Source organism: Scylla paramamosain, chromosome 8 (assembly GCF_035594125.1).
Source record: "Scylla paramamosain isolate STU-SP2022 chromosome 8, ASM3559412v1, whole genome shotgun sequence".
Classification (NCBI taxonomy): domain Eukaryota; kingdom Metazoa; phylum Arthropoda; class Malacostraca; order Decapoda; family Portunidae; genus Scylla; species Scylla paramamosain.
Genome location: NC_087158.1, coordinates 9,607,700 through 9,628,525, shown reverse-complemented (window position 1 = coordinate 9,628,525; position 20,826 = coordinate 9,607,700).

Sequence of the window (20,826 nt, the reverse complement as noted above, 5' to 3'; positions counted from 1 at the left end):
TGAGCCGTTAGTTTCTGTCTTTAGGAAATCACTTGAGTCGGGTGAGGTACCGGTAATGTGGAGGCAGGCTAATGTAGTACCCATCTTTAAGAAAGGAGATAAAACTTTAGCGTCTAACTATAGCCCTGTCAGCTTAACTTCAGTTGCAGGTAAAATATTAGTCAATAATAACGAGGAACATTAGGGAACATTTAGACAAACATAACTTCATAAACCAGTCACAGCATGGCTTCACGAAGGGGAAGTCTTGCCTGACAAACTTGTTAAGTTTTTACGGTAAAGTGTACGAGGCAGTAGATAATGATATTTTATATCTGTACTTTAGTAAAGTATTTGACAAGGTACCCCATCAAAGGTTCCTGAGAAAGGTTAGGGCACACGGGATAGATGGAAAGGTGTTAGGCTGGATAGGGTCATGGCTTAATGACAGGCGACAAAGAGTTGTAATAAACGGCTCGAAATCCGAGTGGGGTCATGTAATTAGTGGGGTGACACAGGGATCAATATTAGGGACATTGTTATTTCTAATATATATCAGTGACTTGGATAGTGGAATTTGTAGTGATGTTAGTAAATTTGCGGATGACACAAAGATAGGTAGATTAATTAGGTCAGAATCAGATGCCATCGCCTTGCAGGCAGATTTAGATAGAATGAATGAATGGACGGATAAGTGGCAAATGCAATTTAATATCAATAAATGTAAAGTACTTATCGTAGGTAGAGGAAACTCAAACAGTAGGTACACATTAAACAACCAAACTCTGGTAGGTACAGGGTACGAGAAAGATTTAGGAGTTATAGTTAGCTCTGAACTCCGTCTTGGGAAACAATGCATAGAGGCCAGAAACAGGGCAAATAGGGTACCAGGATTAATTTTTTAGGAGTGTTAAAAGTAGAAGGCCGGAAGTAATATTAAAGTTATACTTGGCGCTGGTCAGATTTCATCTAGACTACGCTGTGCAGTTCTGGTCCCCACATTACAGGAAAGATATAGGTCTATTAGAATCAGTACAGAGGAGAATGAGTAAAAGGCTACAGGGGATGAGGAGTGTTCCTTACGAGGCGAGGTTGAAGCTGTTAAATTTACATTCTCTAGAGAGACGTAGGTTAAAAGGGGACCTGATAGAAGTCTTTAAGTGGTAAAAGGGTTATAACAAGGGAGATGTAAGCAAAATTCTTAGGATCAGTAACCAGGATAGAACAAGAAATAACGGGTTCAAGCTTAAAAAATTTAGGTTTAGGAAGGAGATAGGAAAAAATTGGTTCTCAAATAGAGTGGTAGATGAATGGAACGGACTCAGTAATCATGTTTTTAGTGCTAGGACACTGTAGAGCTTTAAGAGAAGATTAGACAGGTTTATGGATGGGGATAATAGATGGAAATAGGTAGGTGTATTTCATACAAGAACTGCCACGTGTAAGCCTGGTCGCTTCTTGCAGCTTCCCTTATTTCTTATGTTCTTATGTTCTTATGTTCTAAAACGCCAAAATCCACGAAAAGCACCCTATATGGTGAAAAGAAACGACATTTCCAGAAACGTGCCTTTTAGGTGTTTATGAGCTTGTGAGGCACAAAAAAAAGGTAAAGTATCCTATATGGGAAAATAAAACAACTTTACCAAAAAACATGTTTTTTAAGTGTTTTTGAGCTATTTATGTACGAAAACGCTAAAAAGAATGCACCCTTTATCGAGAAACACAATAATTTCACCAAAAACGTGTATTTTAAGTGTTTTGAGCTTTTTACGTATATTAATGTGAAAATACATGGAAAGTACCTAATATGTGAAAACGAAAATACATTACGAGGAATGTGTATTATAAGTGTTTATGAGCTTCTTATGTACCAAACGCGAAAACGCATGAATAGCATTCTATATGGAGAAAGAGAACATCACCAAAAACATGTATTTTGACTGTAATTCACAGAATTACAGTCAAAATTACAGAATTACAGAATGACTGCAATTCACCAGAGACCCAAAATGCAAGGAAAGCACCACATTTGGCGAATGGAAACGTGTTTTTTGAGTGTTTTTGAGCGTCCTAAACACCAAAACGTTAAAAAGCCTGGAAAGCACCTTATGTGGGAAAAGAAAACAATATTACCAAAAACGTGTCTTTTTGAGTGTTTTTGAGCTATTTACGTATGAAAATGCTAAAACGCATATAAAACACCCTTTTCGGAAAAATACAACTTTACCAAAAACTTGTATTTTCAGTGGTTTTCAGCGTGTTAAGTAGTAAGAACCCAAAATGCATGCAATTGACTCTATAAAGAGAAACGAAAAGACGTTACGATAAACGTGCATTATGAGAGTATTTTTTTTTTAGTTTCTTAGGTACCAAAATGCTAAAACGCATAATAGCAGTCTTTATGGAGAAACAAAATATTACCAAAAACGTGTATTATGAGTGTTTTCATATCTTAGGTACCAAAATGCCAAAATGCATGGAAAGCCTTTTTATTTGGGGAAAGGAAGCGACTTTACCAAAAACGTGTCTTTTTAGTATTTTTGAGCGTGTTACGCACCAAAACGCTAAAAAACATGGAAATCAGCTTACATGGGAATACAAAACAATATTATGCATTTTGTTTGTTTTTCAACGTCTTACCTACCAAAAGGCAAAAAAGCATGTAAAGTCCCTTCTTACATAAAGAATCGAAACGACATTGCAAGAAACGTATCTTTTTTATTATTTTCTGCATGCTTGCCACAAAAACTCTAAATGGCATGGAAAGCACCCTACATGGGAATATAAAACAACTTTACCAAAACGTGTCTTTGAGTGTTTTACAGTTTTTTACATACCAAAACGCTAAAACTCATGCAAAACACCCTTCATGGAAACACACAATAACTTTAACAAAAACAAGCATTTTGAGTGTTTTTGAGCTTGTTACGTATAAAAACACCAAAATGTATTCAAAATACATTATATAAGGAAAGAAAAGGGCATTACGAGAGACGTATATTATTAGTGTTTCTGAGATTTTTAGGTATCAAAATGCTTCGACGCATGAATAGAACTCTTTATGGAGAAAAAGAACATTACAAAAAAGTGTGTACATTGAGTGTATTTCACATATCTTTAGAGTATATATGACTCTGCTAGGCATCATAACGCTAAACATCATGAAAAGCATATGGGAAAATAAAAGAACATTACGAAAAACGTCTTTTTTTCAGAGTTTGAGCAACTTACGTACTAAAACGATAAAACACATGGAAAACACTTTATGGACAAACATGATAACATTACAAAAAAAGCAAATGAGGCGCGCGGTACAACAACGACGTAACCGAGAAATGGAAGTTTCGAGAAAAACGCGCTCAAAGTTAAACACTGATTGCGCACAATAGGATACCCTTAAATAAGTAAGTATTATACATCATTTGAAAGGTCTTGGGTAGTTCTGTTTGGGGATGTAGGTTTCGAAGTGATAGGTGACGATTTTGGGTGGATGACTTACTCGTTAATTAACGCGTATACCGTAGGTAATAATTTTTTTTCCCGATATTGTTTTCATTTGTTAATAATGTGTTAGAGCCTATTACACATAGTATTAGGTGAAAGTTTCATGAAGATTGGTACATAAATAATTTTTTTATGAATTTTTTTCCGAGCGTAAAAAATAAAACTTACTCATTACCGGCACGTTATTACTCCTACCATAACTTTGACGTCCTGCTATGACTAACAGTGTGTAATGCTGATAATTTTATGTTTGTGCATGCATTCTGGTAAGTATTAATGGAAAGCCGCTATGTCAAGAACATTATGAAGAAACGAATTTTTTTTTTTTTTTTTTTTGTATTCAATGAATATGGTTGGCTTCAGGACGCTCTTCCACGGCAGGAACGGAGGTAGAAGTGCTGGGAGAAGCCATAGTTGCGTAAAGAGTCACGAGAAAGGTAGCGTGCGTCTGTGCTCGGGCGTGTTAAAGGGCAGAGTGGATGAGCACATGGTGAGTGTGTTGTCACCATGGCAACGGCGCTGGTAAACATGGCAGCGGTGCTGTGATTGGCTCGCCCGCGCCGGGCGGCTGCAACCGCGCCGCTGATTGGCCATACGCACGTGAGGCTGGGAGGAGCAGGTTGCGTCGTTGTTGTACCGCTTTCGAGATGTTAGTCCAGAGAAATTTTCTCCGCACTACGCTCGACTTTGAGCCTTAGTACAGGTGCTTAGATGGTCGAATATGACTTGGCCGACATCACCACGAGACTTTTACACCCTTCTACCACACGGAGCAGGCAAAAACACGAAATCTCAAATTTCACGGTTACGTCGTTGTTGCACCGCGCGCCTCAAATATTTTGAGTGTTTTTTGAGTTTGTTATGTACAAAAACGCCAAATGCACGAAAATTACCATATACGGGAAAACGAAAAGACATTCCGAAGAACGTGTATTATGTGTTTTTTAAAAGCTTCTTAGGTACGAAAGCCTCCTCTATGGGAAACAAAACATCATTACCATAAAGTGTGTTTTTAGTGTTTTCAACTACTTACGAACCAAAACGCTAAGACGCATGCAAAACAGCCTTTATAAAGAAATAGAATAACATTACCAAAACAAGTATTTTGAGTGTTTTTGAGCCTGTTACGTACAAAAACACCAAAATACATGCAAAAAAAAACTCTATATGGGGAAACAAAAAGACATTAAGACAGTGTTTTTGAACTTCTTAAGTACCAAAACTAAAAAAAAAAAGGATGAATAGCACTTTATTTAAAGAAACAGAAGAATATTACTTAAGAAGTGTATTTACAATGTATTTCATACGATTAAGTACTAAAACGCCAAAATCCACGAAAAGCACCAGAAACGTGTCTTTTAGGTGTTTATGGGCTTGTGAGGCATAAAAATGCTAAAGAGAATAGAAAGTATCCTATATGGGAAAATAAAACAATTTTACCAAAAAACATATATTTTAAGTGTTTTTGAGCTATTTAAGTACGAAAACACTAAAGCGAATGCAAAACAGCCTTTATCGAGAAACACAGTAACTTCACCAAAAACGTGTATTATAAATGTTTTGAGCTTGTTACGTATATTAATGCGAAAATACATGCAAAGTACCTAATATGTGAAAACAAAAAAAATACATTACGAGGAATGTGTATTATAAGTGTTTTGAGTTTCTTAGGTTGCAAAACGCGAAAATGCATGAATAGCGCTGTATATGGAGAAAGAGAACATCACCAAAAATACTCGTATGTATTTTGACTGTAATTCATATTGTTAAGTACCAAAACCCCAAAAATGCAAGGAAAGCACCACATTTACGAGTGGAAACGTGTTTTTTTGAGTGTCTATGAGCGTTCTAGGCACCAAAACGATAAAAAGCGTGGAAAGCACCATAAGTGGGAAAAGAAAACAATATTACCAAAAACGTGTTTTCTGAGTGTTTTTGAGCTACTTACGTATGAAAATGCTAAAACGCATACAAAACACCCTTTTTAGAGAAATACAACTACCAAAAACTTGTATTTTCAGCGGTTTTTAGCGTGTTGCGCAGTAAGAACCAAAATTGCATAAATTAACTCTATAAAGGGAAACGAAAAGACATTACGAGAAACTTTCATTAGGAGAGTATTATTTTTTCAACATTTTACCTACCAAAAGGCAAAAATGCATGTAAAGTCCCTTCTTACATAAAGAAACGAAACGACATTGCAAGAAACGTATCTTTTTTTATTATTTTCTGCATGCTTGCCACAAAAACGCTAAATGGCATGGAAAGCACCCTACATGGGAATATAAAACAATTTTACCAAAACGTGTCTTTGAGTGTTTTACAGCTTTTTACATACCAAAACGCTAAAACTCATGCAAAACACCCTTCATGGAAACACACAATAACTTTAATAAAAACAAGCATTTTGAGTGTTTTTGAGCTTGTTACGTATAAAAACACCAAAATGTATTCAAAATACATTATATAAGGAAAGAAAAGGACGTTACGAGTGACGTGTATTATTAGTGTTTCTGAGATTTTTAGGTATCAGAATGCTTAAACGCATGAACTCTTTATGGAGAAAAAGAACATTACAAAAAAAATGTGTATATTGAGTGTATTTCATATATTTTTTAGTATAGATGATTCTGTTAGGCATCATAACGTTAAACATCATGAAAAACACTCTATATTGGAAAATGAAAGAACATTACGAAAAACGTCTTTTTTTCAGAGTTTGAGCAACTTACGTACTAAAACGATAAAACGCATGGAAAACACTCCATGGACAAACATAATAACATTATAAAAAAACAAGTATTTTGAGTGTTTTGAGTTTGTTATGTACAAAAACGCAAAATGCCCAAAAATTACCACATATGAGAAAACGAAAAGAGATTACGAACAACGTGTATTATGTGTTTTTTAAAAAGCTTCTTAGGCACGAAAACGCTAAAACTCATGACTAGCATTCTATATTGAGAAAAAGAACATTCCCAATAACGTATATTTTAAGTGTTTTCATATTGTTAGGTACCAAAACGCCAAAATGGATGTAAACCACCCTATATGGGGAAAGGAAACGATATTTCTAGGAAAGTGTCTTTTGATAGTCTATGAGCTTGTTAGGCACTAAAATTTTAAATAGAGTGGAAAGCAAATTATATGATAAAACAATACATTACCAAAAATGTGTCTTTTGAGTGTTTTTAAGGTACTTAAGCACGAAAATACTAAAACGCATGTAAAACACCATTTATGGAGAAAAACAATAATTTTACCAAAAGAAAAAAAAAAGTGTATTTTGAGCGTTTTTGAGAGTGTGACGTAGAAAATGTTTTTGCTTCTTCTTCTTTCCCTCTTTTATTTAAACCAGATGGCACCAATGCTATCACATCTATCTCTAAAGTTGAAATCTCCGCTCAAACCTTTGCTGAAAACTCTACCTTTGGACGCTTCAGGGCATGTTCCTCCCTCTCCTCCACCCTCTGACTACTTCATGCTACTTATCAAAATTCTTCGCAATGATGTTTTCCATGCCCTCGCTGGCCTAAACCCTCGGAGGGCTTATGGACCTGATGGGGTCCCTGCTATTGTTCTCCGAAGCGATGCCTCTGTGCTTGCACCTTGCCTAGTCAAATTCTTTCAACTCTGTTTTTCAACATCTATCTTTCCTTCTTGCTGGAAGTTTGCCTACATTCAGCCTGTTCCTAAAAAGGGTGACTGTTCTAATCCCTCAAACTACAGTCCTATTGCTTTCATTTCTTGCCTATCTAAAGTTTTTCAATCTATTCTCAATAGGAAGATTCTTAAACATCTATCACTTCACAACCTTCTATCTGTTCGTCAGTGTGGGATCCGTCAAGGCCGCTCTACTGGTGATTTTCTGGCTTTACTTACTGAGTCTTGGTCATCCTCTTTTAGAGAGTTTGGTGCGTTGGAAACGCCAAAACGTATACAAAGTTCCCTATATAGGGAAACGAAAAGACATTACGAGAAACGTGTATTATGAATGTTTTTTGAGTTACTTATGTACCAAATCGCGATAACTCTTTATTACCACTCTATATGGAGAAACAGAACAACATTACCAAAAACCTGTATTTTGAGTGTTTTTCAGTTAGCTACCAAAACGCTAAAATGCATGCGAAGCCCTTGCATGGGGAAACGAAAGGACATTACCGGAAAGTTTGTGTGTGTGTGTGTGTGTGTGTGTGTGTGTGTGTGTGTGTGTTTATGAACGTCTTAGGCACCAAAACGCTAAAAAAGTATGGGAAAAAAAACTTTATGGGAAAAGAAAAAATCATTACCAAGAACTTGTCTTTTGAATGTTTTTGAGTTACTTATATACCAAAAACTCTAGAAACGCATTCAAAACACTCTTTATTGACAAACACAATAACATTACACAAAAAAAAAAAAAAGAATTTTGAGTGTTTTGAGCAGGTTACGGAGAAAAACGCCTAAATGTATTAAAAGTACCCTATATTGCGAAACGAAAGTACACTAAGAGAAACGTGTGTTATGAATGTTTTTCATCTTTTTGGTACCAAAATTCGAAAAAAGAAATCATGAAGATCACTAGTTGGAGAAATAGCAATAACTGGAGAAACAGAACAACATTACTAAAAATGTGTATTTTAAGTGTATTTCATATTGTAAGGTTCCAAACCTTCAAAATCCAGAGAAATGTCTTTTCAATGCTTATGTGTAGGCTAGGTACCATAACGCTAAAATATATGGAAAACACCCCATATAGAAAACAAAACATTACCAAAAACTTCCCTTTTCAGTGTTTTGAGCTACTTATCTACCAAAACGCTAAAACGCATGTAAAATACCTTTTATGGACAAAAAAGATGACATTACCTAAAAGAAGTATTATGAGTTTTTTTTAGTTTGTTACGTATAAAAACGCCATAATGCATGCAAAATGCAGTGAATAGGGAAAGGGAAGGACATTACGAGATACGTGTATTATGAGTGTTTTTGAGCTTCTTAGGTACCAAAACGCTAAAACGTATGAATAGCGCTCTATATGGAGAAATAGAACATTACCAAAACGCCAACATACATGCAAAGCACCCTATATAAGAAAAAAAAAAATGAAATTTCCAGAAAAGTGTGTTTGGAGAATTTATGAGCGCTAAAACTCATGGAAAGCACCCTATATGGGAAAACAAAACATTATGAAAAACGTGTCTTTTGAGTGTTTTTGAGGTACTTACGTACCAGAACGCTACAACGCAGGTAAAACATCTTTTATTAAAAAACACAATAACTTTACTAAAAACCAAACGACATTACCAGAAACGTGTCTTTTAATTTTATTTATTTATTTATTCTTTTTTTTTTTTTTTTGCGTAATAGGCACCAAAACGCTAAAAAGCATGGAAAGCACCCTACTAAAAACGTGTCTTTTGAGTGTTTTTGAGAATATTACGGACTAAAAGTCTAAAACGCTGGCAAAACACCCTTTATGGAGACACAGAATTTTGAGTGTTTTGGGCTTGTTACATACAAAACCGCCAAAGTGCATGGAAAGTACCCTATATGGGGAAACTGAAAGACATTACGAAAAATATTTTATATTTTTCGTAATTTCGAAATATTTATTGTATTTTGAGTGCTTTCACATTGTTAGGTACCAAAACCGCAAAATGCACGGAAAACCTCTTATATAGGGAAACCAAACGACCGGAGACGTGTCCTTTGAGAGTTTTAGATCGTGTTGGTCACAAAATCATAAAAAAAAAAAAAAATTGAAATCATCCTATATGGGAATACAAAGCAACATTAAGGGAAACGTGTCATGAGTGTTTTTGAATTTACATACCAAAACAATAAAACGCATCAACAACATTCTTTATGGAGAAACAGAATTACATGACCAAAAACAAATGTTTGATTTATTTATTTATTTTTATTTTTATTTTTATTTATTTATTTTTTTTTTTTTTTGAGCTTGTTACGATCAGAAACGCCACAATATATTCAAAGCACCAAAGCACCTAGAGCTTTGGTGCCTAACACGCTCAAAAACACTCAAAAGACATATTTCAGGATTTTTTTTTTTTTTTTTTTGCCCATAGAGGTCGCTTTGAATGCATTTTGGCGTTTTAGTACCTAGTAAAGTGAAAAACACTCAAAATACACGTTTTTGGTAATGTTCTTCTATTTCTCCATATAGAGTGCTATTTGCTCATTTTAGCGTTTTGATACGTAAGAACCTAAAAAAAAAAAAACAGTACACGTTTCTCATTTCCCCATGTAGGATACTTTCCATACATTTTTGCGTTTTAATACGTAACAAGTTCAAAAGTTATTGTGTTTCTCCATAAAGGGTGTTTTTGCCAGCATTTTAACGTTTTCGTGCGTAACTAGCTCAAAACACTCAAAAGACACGCTTTTTTTTTTTCATATAGGTTGCTTTCCATATTTTTTTTTTTTTTAGTGTTCTGGTCTCTAACTCGCTCATAAAAAAAATTAAAAGACACGTTTTTGGAAATGTTCCTTTTAAACATATAAAGTTTTTGCTTGCATTTTAGCGTTTTACTACCTATCAATGTGAAATACATTAAAAATACACGTTTTTGATAATGTTCTGTATCTCTATATAGAGTGCCGTTTATGTGTTTTTGTATTTTTGTTCCTAAGCTCAAAAGCACTTATAATACATATTTCTTGTGATGTCTTTTCCTTTCCACATATAGGGTACTTTGCATGCATTTTGTCTTTTTTGAACGTAACATGCTAAAAAATACTGAAAATACTGTTGATGTTATTGTTTCTCTATAAAGAGTGTTTTACATACATTTGTGCGTTTTGGTACGTAAGTAGCTCAAAACACTAAAAAAACACGTGCTCTTTTCACATATAGGGTGCTTTTCCATGCTTTTAATGTTTTTTTTTTTGTTTTTTTTTTGCCCAACACGCCCATAATCACCTAAAAAAAACACATTACTAGAAATGTCGTTTCCTTTACCCACATAAAGTGCTTTTCCATACATTTTTTGGTGTTTTGGTAAATATCAATGTAACACTTAAAAGACACGTATTTTATTAACGTTGTTCAGTTTTTTTTTTTCCATATAAAGTGCTACTCATACGTTTTAGGGTTTTAGTATCTAAGAAACTCATAAAAGTTATAATACACATTTCTCGTAATGTCTTTTCGGTTGAACATATAGGATACCTTGCATGCATTTAGGCGTTTTTGTATGTATCAGGCTGAAAAACACATAAAGTACTTGTTTCTGGTAAGGTTATTTTGCTTCTCCATAAAGGGTGTTTTGGATACGTTTGAGCGTTTTCATACGTAAGTAGCTCGAAAACACTCAAAAGACACGTTTTTGTTAATGTTGTTTTGCTTTTCAATATAGGGAGCTTTGTTTCTGGAAATGTTTCGTTTCCCCATAGAGAGAGAGATTTGAATGCGAAAAACACAATGCGAAAAACACTCAAAATACACGTTTTTTGGTATGGTGTTGTGTTTCTCCATATAGAGTGCTATTTGTGAGTTTTAGTGTTTTTGATACCTAAGAAGCTCAAACACTCATAATATACGTCTCTCGTAATGTTCTTTCCCTTACTCATATAGGGTACTTTACAGACATTTTGGCGTTTTTCTACGTAACTAACTCAAAAACACTCAAAATTTACGTTATTAGTAAAGTTATTGTGTTTCTCCATAAAAGGATGTTTTGCCTGGGTTTTAGCATTTTGGTACGTATCTCAAAAACACTCAAAAGACATGATTTTTGTTATGTTGTTTTGTTTTCTTATATAAGGCTGCTTTCCATGGTTTTTAGCGTCTTGTTGCATAATACGCTCATAAACACTCAAAAGACACGTTTCTGCAAATGTCGTTTCCTTTCCCCATATAAGGTGCTATGCATGCATTTTGGCCTTTTTGGTAGCTAAGAATGTGAAAACCACTTAAAATACACGTTTCTGGTAATGTTATGTTTCTGCATAAAGGGTATTTGGATGCGTTTAAGCGTTTTGATATGTAAGTAGCTCGAAAACATTCAAATGACACGTTTTTGATAATGTTGTTTTACTTTTCAATACAAGGAGCTTTCCTTGACATATAGCGTTTTGTTGCCTAACACGCTCATAATCTATTAACACAATTTCACGTTTTGGTACTTAAGAAACTCAAAAACACTCATAATTCACGTTTCTCGTAATGTCTTTTCCCTTCCCCATATAGAGTACATTGCATGCATTTTGGCGTTTTTTTTTTTCAATGTAAGAAGCTCAAAAAGACTCAAAATAATTATTTTTGGTATTCTGAAAGGTGTTTTACTTTTTTTTTTTTTTTTTTTTTGCGTTTTGCTAAGGAGTTCAAAAACGGCCAAAACACACGTTTTTCGTAATGTGTTTTTGTATTCCCATATAGGTTGATTTCCATAATTTTGTTGCCTGACAAGCTCAAAAGACATGTTTCTGATATTAGTTTTTCTTTTTTTTTTTTTTTGTTACCCATATAAGGGTAAAAATGCTCTGAAAATGCTCGTTTTTTGGTAACATTGTTCTGTTTCTCCATACAGAGTGCTATCAATGCGTTTTAACATTTTGATTACTAAGTATGAAGCTCAAAATACTCTCATGATATACATTTCTGATATTGTCTTTTCGTTTCCTCAAAACTCTCAAAATACACGTTTTTTTGGTTAACTTATACTGTTTCTCCATGAAGGGTTTTTCCATGCATTTGATCGTTTATTACGTAATAAGCTAAAAAACACTGAAGAGACGTTTTTGGTAATATTGTTTTGTTTTCCCATATATAATACATGTTTTTGGTAATGTCATTTCGTTTCCCCATATAGAGTACTTTACATGCATTTTGTAATTTTTCTACGTAACAAGCTCAAAACACTCAAAATACACTTGTTTGGTAAATTTAAACTGTTTTATTTCTGAAGAATTTTTTGCTAGCGTTTTAGCATTTTCATAGGTAACTAAACAACAATGAAAAAGAGAAGTTTTTGGTAATGATATTTAGTTTTCCTACATAGGCTGCTTTCCATGCTTTTTATCGTTTTGGTGTCTAGCACGCTCATAAACATTGAAAAGACATGTTTATGAAAATCTCATTTCCTTTTACCATATAGGGTGCTTTACATGTATTTTGTCATTTTGTACCTAACAATGTAAACAAAAAATTCAAAATATACGATTTTGGTAATATTCTCCATAAAGAGTGCTATTCATGCATTTTATCGTTTTGTTACCTAAGAAGCTCAAAAACACTCATAGAACACGTTTCTCTTAATGATTTTTCGTTTCCACTTATAGGATACTTTCCACTCAATTTGGCGTTTTTTTTCAGCGTAACACGTTCAAAAACACTCAGAATACTTGTTTTTTATAATGTTATTCTGTTTAGCCATAAATGGTGTTTTGCATGCGTTTTAGCGTTTTGGTTCAAAACACTCAAAAGAGAAGTTTTTTGTATTGCTGTTTTGTATTATCATATAGGGTGATTTTCATGCTTTTTAGGGTTTTCGTGCCTAACATGCTCAAAAAAACAACAAAAGACACGTTTCCGGTAATGTTTTTTTTTTTTTTTTCATATAGCGAGCTTTGCATGCATTTTGGCTTTTTGATACTTAAGAATGTGAAAAAAAACACTCAAAATGCACGGTTTTGGTTATGTTATCATGTTTCTCATTATATTCATGCGTTTTATCGTTTTAGTAGAAGCTGAAAAACAATCATAATACTCGACTCTCGTAATCATTTTATTTTCCAGTGTATCTTACATGCTTTTTGGCTTTTTTGTTTGAAACAAGCTCAAAAACAATCAAAATACTTCTTTTTGGTAATGTTGTTTTGTATGTACATAATGTGTGTTTTGCATACGTTTTAGCGTTTTGCTACGTAAGAACCTGAAAAACACTCAAAAGACACATTTTGGTAATGTTGTTTTCTATTGCAATATAGGGTGCTTTCCATGCTTTTCAGCATTTTGGTGCCTAACGTGCAGAAAAAAAAAAGAAAACACAAAAACGTTTCTTGCAGTGTCGTTCCGTTTCCCTATATAAGCTGGGGCTTTGCATGCATTTTATCATTTTGGTACCTATCTACGAGTATGTGAAAAACATTCAAAATACACGTTTTTGGTTATGTTGATCTGTTTCTCTATATAGCGTGCTCTTAACTCGTTTTTTTGCGTTTTGATACGTAAGAAGCTCAAAAACTATCAAAATACTCATTTTTAGGAATCTCTTTTTCATTTCTTCATATAGAGTCATTTGCATGCACTTTGTCATTTTTCTATGTAATATTCTGAAAAACGCTCAAAACAGACGTTATTCGTAAAATTATTTTTTTCTCCATACTGGGTGTTTTACATGCGTTTTAGCATTGTGGTAAGCAAGTACCTTAAAAACACTCAAAAGACATGTTTTTGGTAATGTTGTTTTGTCTTACAATATAAGGTGCTTTCTTTGTTTTTTTGGGGTTTTTCTTAACGTTTTGGTGCCTAACACGCTAATAAACTCTTAAATGACACGTTTTTGAAAATATCGTTTCCTTTCTCCATAAAGAGTGCTACGCATGAATTTTGGCGTTTTGGTACCTAACAATGTGAAAAACACTCAAAATACACGTTTTCTTGGGGGGGAATGTTGTTCTGTTTCTACATATAGAATGTTACTTATGCGTTTTAGCGTTTTGGTACCTAAGAAGCTTAAAAACACTCATAATACACGCTCTTTGTAATGTCTTTTCTTTTCTCCATACATGATAATTTGCATGCATTTCGCGTTTTTGTGCGTAAGAAGCTCAAACACACTCAAAATACTTTTTTTTTTTTTTTTTTTTTTGCAATATTATTATGTTTCTCCATAAAGGGTGTTTGTATGCTTTATAGCGTTTTGATACGTAAGTAGCAAACAATAACTCAAGGACATGTTTTTCGTAGTGATGTTTTGTTTTCCAATTTAGGAAGCTTTCCATGCTTTTTAGCGTTATAGTGTTTTCGTTTTCCAGTATAGGAATGTGTTTTCGTTTTCCAATATAGGGTACTTTGTATTTTTATGTTTATGTACGTAACAAGCTTAGAAACACTTAAAATTCTCGTTTTTGGTAAAGAAATTATGTTTTGCATGCGTTTTAGCGTTTTGGTATGTAAGAAGCTCAAGAAAAAAAAAAGACACGTTTTTGGTAATATTGTTTTGTTTTCCTATATAGGGTGCTTTCCATGCTTTTGAGGGTTTTGGTGCCTAACAATCTCAAAAACACCCAAAAGACACGTTTCGTTTTCCCATATAAGGTGCTTTACGTTCTGGTTGCTAATAATGTGAACTACATTGAAAATACAATATTTGGGGGTAATGTTCTTCCGTTTCTCCATATAGAGACCTATTCATTCTTTTGTTTATTCTTTTCTGTTTATTGTCTTTCTCTTATTATCTAAGAAGCTCAAAAACATTTATAATAGACATTTCTAGTAAAATCTTTTTGTTTCCCCATATGGGGTTCTTGGCATTTATTTTGGCGTATTTGTACTTACGGGCTCAAAAACACTCAAAATATTTGTTTTTGGTAATGATATTCACCATGCGTTTTAGCGTTTTAGAACTTAAGTAGCTGAAAAAAAAAAAAAAAAACGTTTTTGGAGTTGTTCTGTTTCATATATATATATATATATATATATATATATATATATATATATATATATATATATATATATATATATATATATATATATATATATATATATATATATATATATATACATATATAAGCAAAACAACATTACCGAAAACATATGTTTCGAGTGATTGTCAGCTATTTACATTCCAAAACCCTGAAACAAAATACCCTTTATATATATATATATATATATATATATATATATATATATATATATATATATATATATATATATATATATATATATATATATATATATATATATATATATATATATATGTATATATATAAAGGGTATTTTGTTTCAGGGTTTTGGAATGTAAGTAGTTGACAATCACTCGAAACACATGTTTTCGGTAATGTTGTTTTGCTTCCCCATATTGGGAGCTTTCCATGCTTTTCAGCGTTTTGGTTCCTATGACACTCATAAACACTGAAAAGACATGTTGTTTTAGTTTCTTTATAGAGCATGATTTCTATGCATTTTGGCATTTAGGTACCTAACAATAACTCATAATACATGTTTTTTGGTAATATTGTTCTGTTTCTCCATATAGAATGTTTTTTGTGCTTTTTTATTTTTTGCGTTTTGGTACCTAAAAAGCTAAAAAGCTTATAAGTCTCTCGTACTTGCTGTCTTACTTGATTTTGAAAATGTTATTCTATTTCTCCAATAAGGGTATTTTACATGCGTTTTAGCATCTTGGTACGTAAATAGCTCAAAAACACTTAAAAAGCATGTTTTGGGTAATGATGTTTTGCTTTTCCATATAGGATGCTTTCCATGCTTGTTATCGTTTTAGTGCCTAACACGCTTAAATACACTCAAAAAAAAATGTTTCTGGAAACGTCGCTTCCTTTCCCCATATAGGTTACTTTGCATGCATTTTGGCGTTATGGCACCTAACAAGGTGAAATACACTCAATATACATTTTTTTTTTATGTTGTTCTGTTTCTCCATATAGAGTGATATTTATTCTTTTTAGTGTTCTGGCCCAAAAACACTCATTATACCCGTTTCTCGTAACGTCTTCCTTTCCCAATATAGGTTACCTTGAATGCGTTTTGCCGTTTTTGTACGTAACAAGCGCAAAAACACTCATAGTACTTGTTTTTCGTAATGTTACGAATATTGCGTTTCTCAATAAAGAGTGTTTTGCATACATTTTAGCGTTTTGGTAAGTGAGTAGCTTAGAAACACTCGAAAGATTTCTTGTGGGTAATGTTATTTCCTTTTTCTATATAGATTACTTTCCATGCTTTTTAGGGTTTTGCTGCCTAAGACGTTCAAAAACACTCCTTAAACACGTTTCATGAAAGGTCGTTCTTGAAAGGTCGTTTCTTCATAAAGGGTGTTTTGCATCCGTTTTGGAACGTCAGAATCTAAAAAATACTCAAAAGACACATTTTGATAATGTTCTCTATTCCCATATAGGGTGCTTTCCATGCTTTATAACATTTTAGTGTCTAATATGCAGAAAAATCCCAAAGATGCGTTTCTTTTAAAGTCGTTTCGTTTCCATATATATAGGGGTTTTGAATGTATTTTGGCAGGCTTATGGACCTGATGGGGTCCCTCCTATTGTTCTCCGAAACTGTGCCTCCGTGCTTGCACCTTGCCTAGTCAATCTCTTTCAACTCTGTCTGTCAACATCTACCTTTCCTTCTTGCTGGAAGTTTGCCTACATTCAACCTGTTCCTAAAAAGGGTGACCGTTCTAATCCCTCAAACTACCGTCCTATTGCTTTAATTTCCTGCCTATCTAAAGTTTTTTTAATCTATCCTCAACAGGAAGATTCTTAAACAATTCTTCACAACCTTCTATCTGATCGCCAGTATGGGTTCCGTCAAGGCAGCTCTACTGGTGATCTTCTGGCTTTCCTTACTGAGTCTTGGTTATCCTCTTTTAGAGATTTTGGTGAAACTTTTGCTGTTGCCTTGGACATATCAAAAGCTTTTGATAGAGTCTGGCACAAAGTTTTGATTTCCAAACTACCCTCCTACGGTTTCTATCCTTCTCTCTGTAACTTCATCTCAAGTTTCCTTTCTGACCGTTCTATTGCTGCTGTGGTAGACGGTCACTGTTCTTCTCCTAAATCTATTAACAGTGGTGTTCCTCAGGGTTCTGTCCTGTCACCCACTCTCTTCTTATTATTCATTAATGATCTTCTAAACCAAACTTCTTGTCCTATCCACTCCTACGCTGATGATACCACCCTGCACTTTTCTACGTCTTTTCATAGACGTCCAACCCTTCAGGAGGTAAACATATCACGCAGGGAAGCCACAGAACGCCTGACTTCTGATCTTTCTAAAATTTCTGATTGGGGCAGAGCAAACTTGGTATTGTTCAATGCCTCAAAAACTCAATTCCTCCATCTATCAACTCGACACAACCTTCCAGACAACTATCTCCTCTTCTTCAATGACACTCAACTGTCCCCCTCTTCTACACTGAACATCCTCGGTCTGTCCTTTACTTATAATATGAACTGGAAACTTCACATCTCATCTCTAGCTAAAACAGCTTCTATGAAGTTAGGTGTTCTGAGACGTCTCCGCCAGTTTTCTCACCTTTTCCCCCCCCAGCTGCTAACTCTGTACAAGGGCCTTATCCGTCCATGTATGGAGTATGCTTCACATGTCTGGGGGGGTTCCACTCATACTGCTCTTCTAGACAGGGTGGAATAAAAAGCTTTTCGTCTCATCAACTCCTCTCCTCTAACTGACTGTCTTCAGCCTCTCTCTCACCGCTGCAGTGTTGCATATCTAGCTGTCTTCTACCGCTATTTTCATGCTAACTGCTCTTCTGATGATGCTAACTGCATGCCTCCTCTCCTTCCGCGGCCTCGCTGCACAAGACTTTCTTCTTTCTCTCACCCCTATTCTGTCCACCTCTCTAACGCAAGAGTTAACCAGTATTCTCAATCATTCATCCCTTTCTCTGGTAAACTCTGGAACTCCCTGCCTGCTTCTGTATTTCCATCTTCCTATAACTTCATTTCCTTCAAGAGGGAGGTTTCAAGACACTTATTCATCAATTTTTTACCACTGCTTTGACCCTTTTATGTGACTGGCATTTCAGTGAGGATATTTTTTTTATTGGATTTTTGTTGCCCCTGGCCAGTGTCCTTCCTACATAAAAAAAAAAAAAATATATATATATATATATATATATATATATATATATATATATATATATATATATATATATATATATATATATATATATATATATATATATATATATATATATATATATATATATATATATATATATATATATATATATATATATATATATATATATATATATATATATATATATATATATATATATATATATATATATATATATATATATATATATATATATATATATATATATATATATATATATATATATATATATATATATATATATATATATATATATATATATATATATATATATATATATATAGAGAGAGAGAGAGAGAGAGAGAGAGAGAGAGAGAGAGAGAGAGAGAGAGAGAAAGAGAGAGAGAGAGAGAGAGAGAGAGAGAGAGAGAGAGAGAGAGAGAGAGAGAGAGAGAGAGAGAGAGAGAGAGAGAGAGAGAGAGAGAGATAAGACCAGCCTCCACACTTGACCGGACTCACACATGCATAAAAAAAAAAAAAAAGTCATTGATTTGTGATAAACCAAATAAATACCCAGCAAGGCGGTTCGCTCCCCACCTATCTACCTTCTACTTTACTTCATCCTTTCACCCTAACTACGTCTTCCTTAGCTATACTAGCTAAACTCTTTTCTCCCAACTGTCTATCCCCCTCCCAAAAAATAAAAAAAAAAAAGAGTCATTCCCACTGCAGACACAGAAGAGGAAACACCAACCTACAAGCTACTGAGGAAGGGCCAAGAGACCCGAAATACGGATCTAGGACACATGGCTAGCTATGGCGCAGCTATTACACCTTTAGAAAAAGAGGTTAGAACACCTTTAAGGTGTAGAGAAAATACCTTAAAGAAAATCATTAACGCCGAATTGGCTATCACCTTCAATGAAATATACTCGTATATATATATATACGAGTACACCACATCACCGATCTGGTACGCCAAAACCTAGTAAACACGCTACCACATAATATTATACAATTAACACGATTAGACCCCCAACACCCTCTTATCACCTATTGAGGAGGAGGATGTCGCCAGGTTGCTCAGGCACACTCCGCGGAGAGCCCCCGGCCCCTCAGGAATCACCTGGCCGATGGTGCGGACCCTTCCTCCAGAAATCATATCCAGCCTGACAAAAATTTTCAACGCTTGCCTCGCCTCTGAATTCTTCCCAAAGGCTTTCAAAACTTCAAACATCACCCTTATTACCAAGCCCGGTAAAAACTCTCACTTACCAGAAAACTATCGCCCCATAACTCTCCTTGAAATTCTTGGAAAAACTTTTGAGCGTCTAATCAATTTAAGATTGAGAGCCTTCCTCGAGGATAACGGATTGCTGGCGCCACAGCAGTTCGGTTTCCGGAGGAACGCCTCAACTGAGGACGCCCTTAACAGCATAGTAGCCTACTTAAATTTCAACAAGCCTTATTACAAGACAGCCCTCGTAACAAAAGATGTCAAAAAAGCATTTGACACCGTTTGGCACACCGGTCTAAAATACAAAATTTGTAGTGACTTCAATCTTCCTCTCCTAACGCAACGCATCTTGTGTAGTTTTCTGGAAGAGAGACAGACAAGAATCCGCCACCAGGGCAACTTTTCGACTTTTTTTTTACCCCTCAGGCTGGAGTCCCACAAGGCTCCGTACTTTCACCCTCCCTTTTCAACATGTATACAGTTGACCTGACCCCCCCCCAGTCCACAGTGACTCACTAACTATTAAATACGCGGACGATGTAACGCAATTGGCCCACGCCAGGTCGTTAGATCTCCTCACCGACAAAATTCAACGGGAACTGATGGCGACTAGCCTATGGGAAATGAAATGGCGAATTCTCTCCTATCCCGAAAAATCAAAAGTCACTTATTTCAACATTAAAAGAATTCAGCCCTGCTAAATTTCACTAAACAGAATTGTTCCAATCCCCACCCCAATCCCCATCAGTAGCAACAACAAAGTGCTTGACCTCACCATTGATAAGCGCCTCAATTTCAACATACATATAAAACAAAAGGCAGCCATAGCCGCCAAGGCCGTGAGTAACCTGGAAAGATTTCGCGACAGCAGTACAAAAACAAAACTTCACCTCTATAAAGCTTTCATTCTCCCTCTCTTAACCTACTGCTCTCTTGCCCTATCTCTTTCTGCTCCCTCCAACCTCTCTAAACTTCAGAGGGTTCAGAATTGAGCAATTCGTTTCGCTCTTGGGACGAAATGGTTTGACTTCCGAACCTCTCTCTCCATTCACGAGGAGTCCAACATCTCCCCCTTAACCTGCCAAAACGATAATTACCCCCAGTGAGGTCTAAAGCACTGTTCAGGGGGTGCTGTGAACTTATCATTAAACCCAGCTGTGACCTCACTGAACGTTTCCCTTTCTGTCTCACAACAAAAGGGGGCAGTCACAGCCTGCCCTCTAAAGACAACTCTCTTCCTCCACACAAAACTACAAGCACCTAATAACACACACACTCTTCACTCAAAAAATTTTAAAATCATCATGGCGACTCCTACACCAGCCTCGGAGTC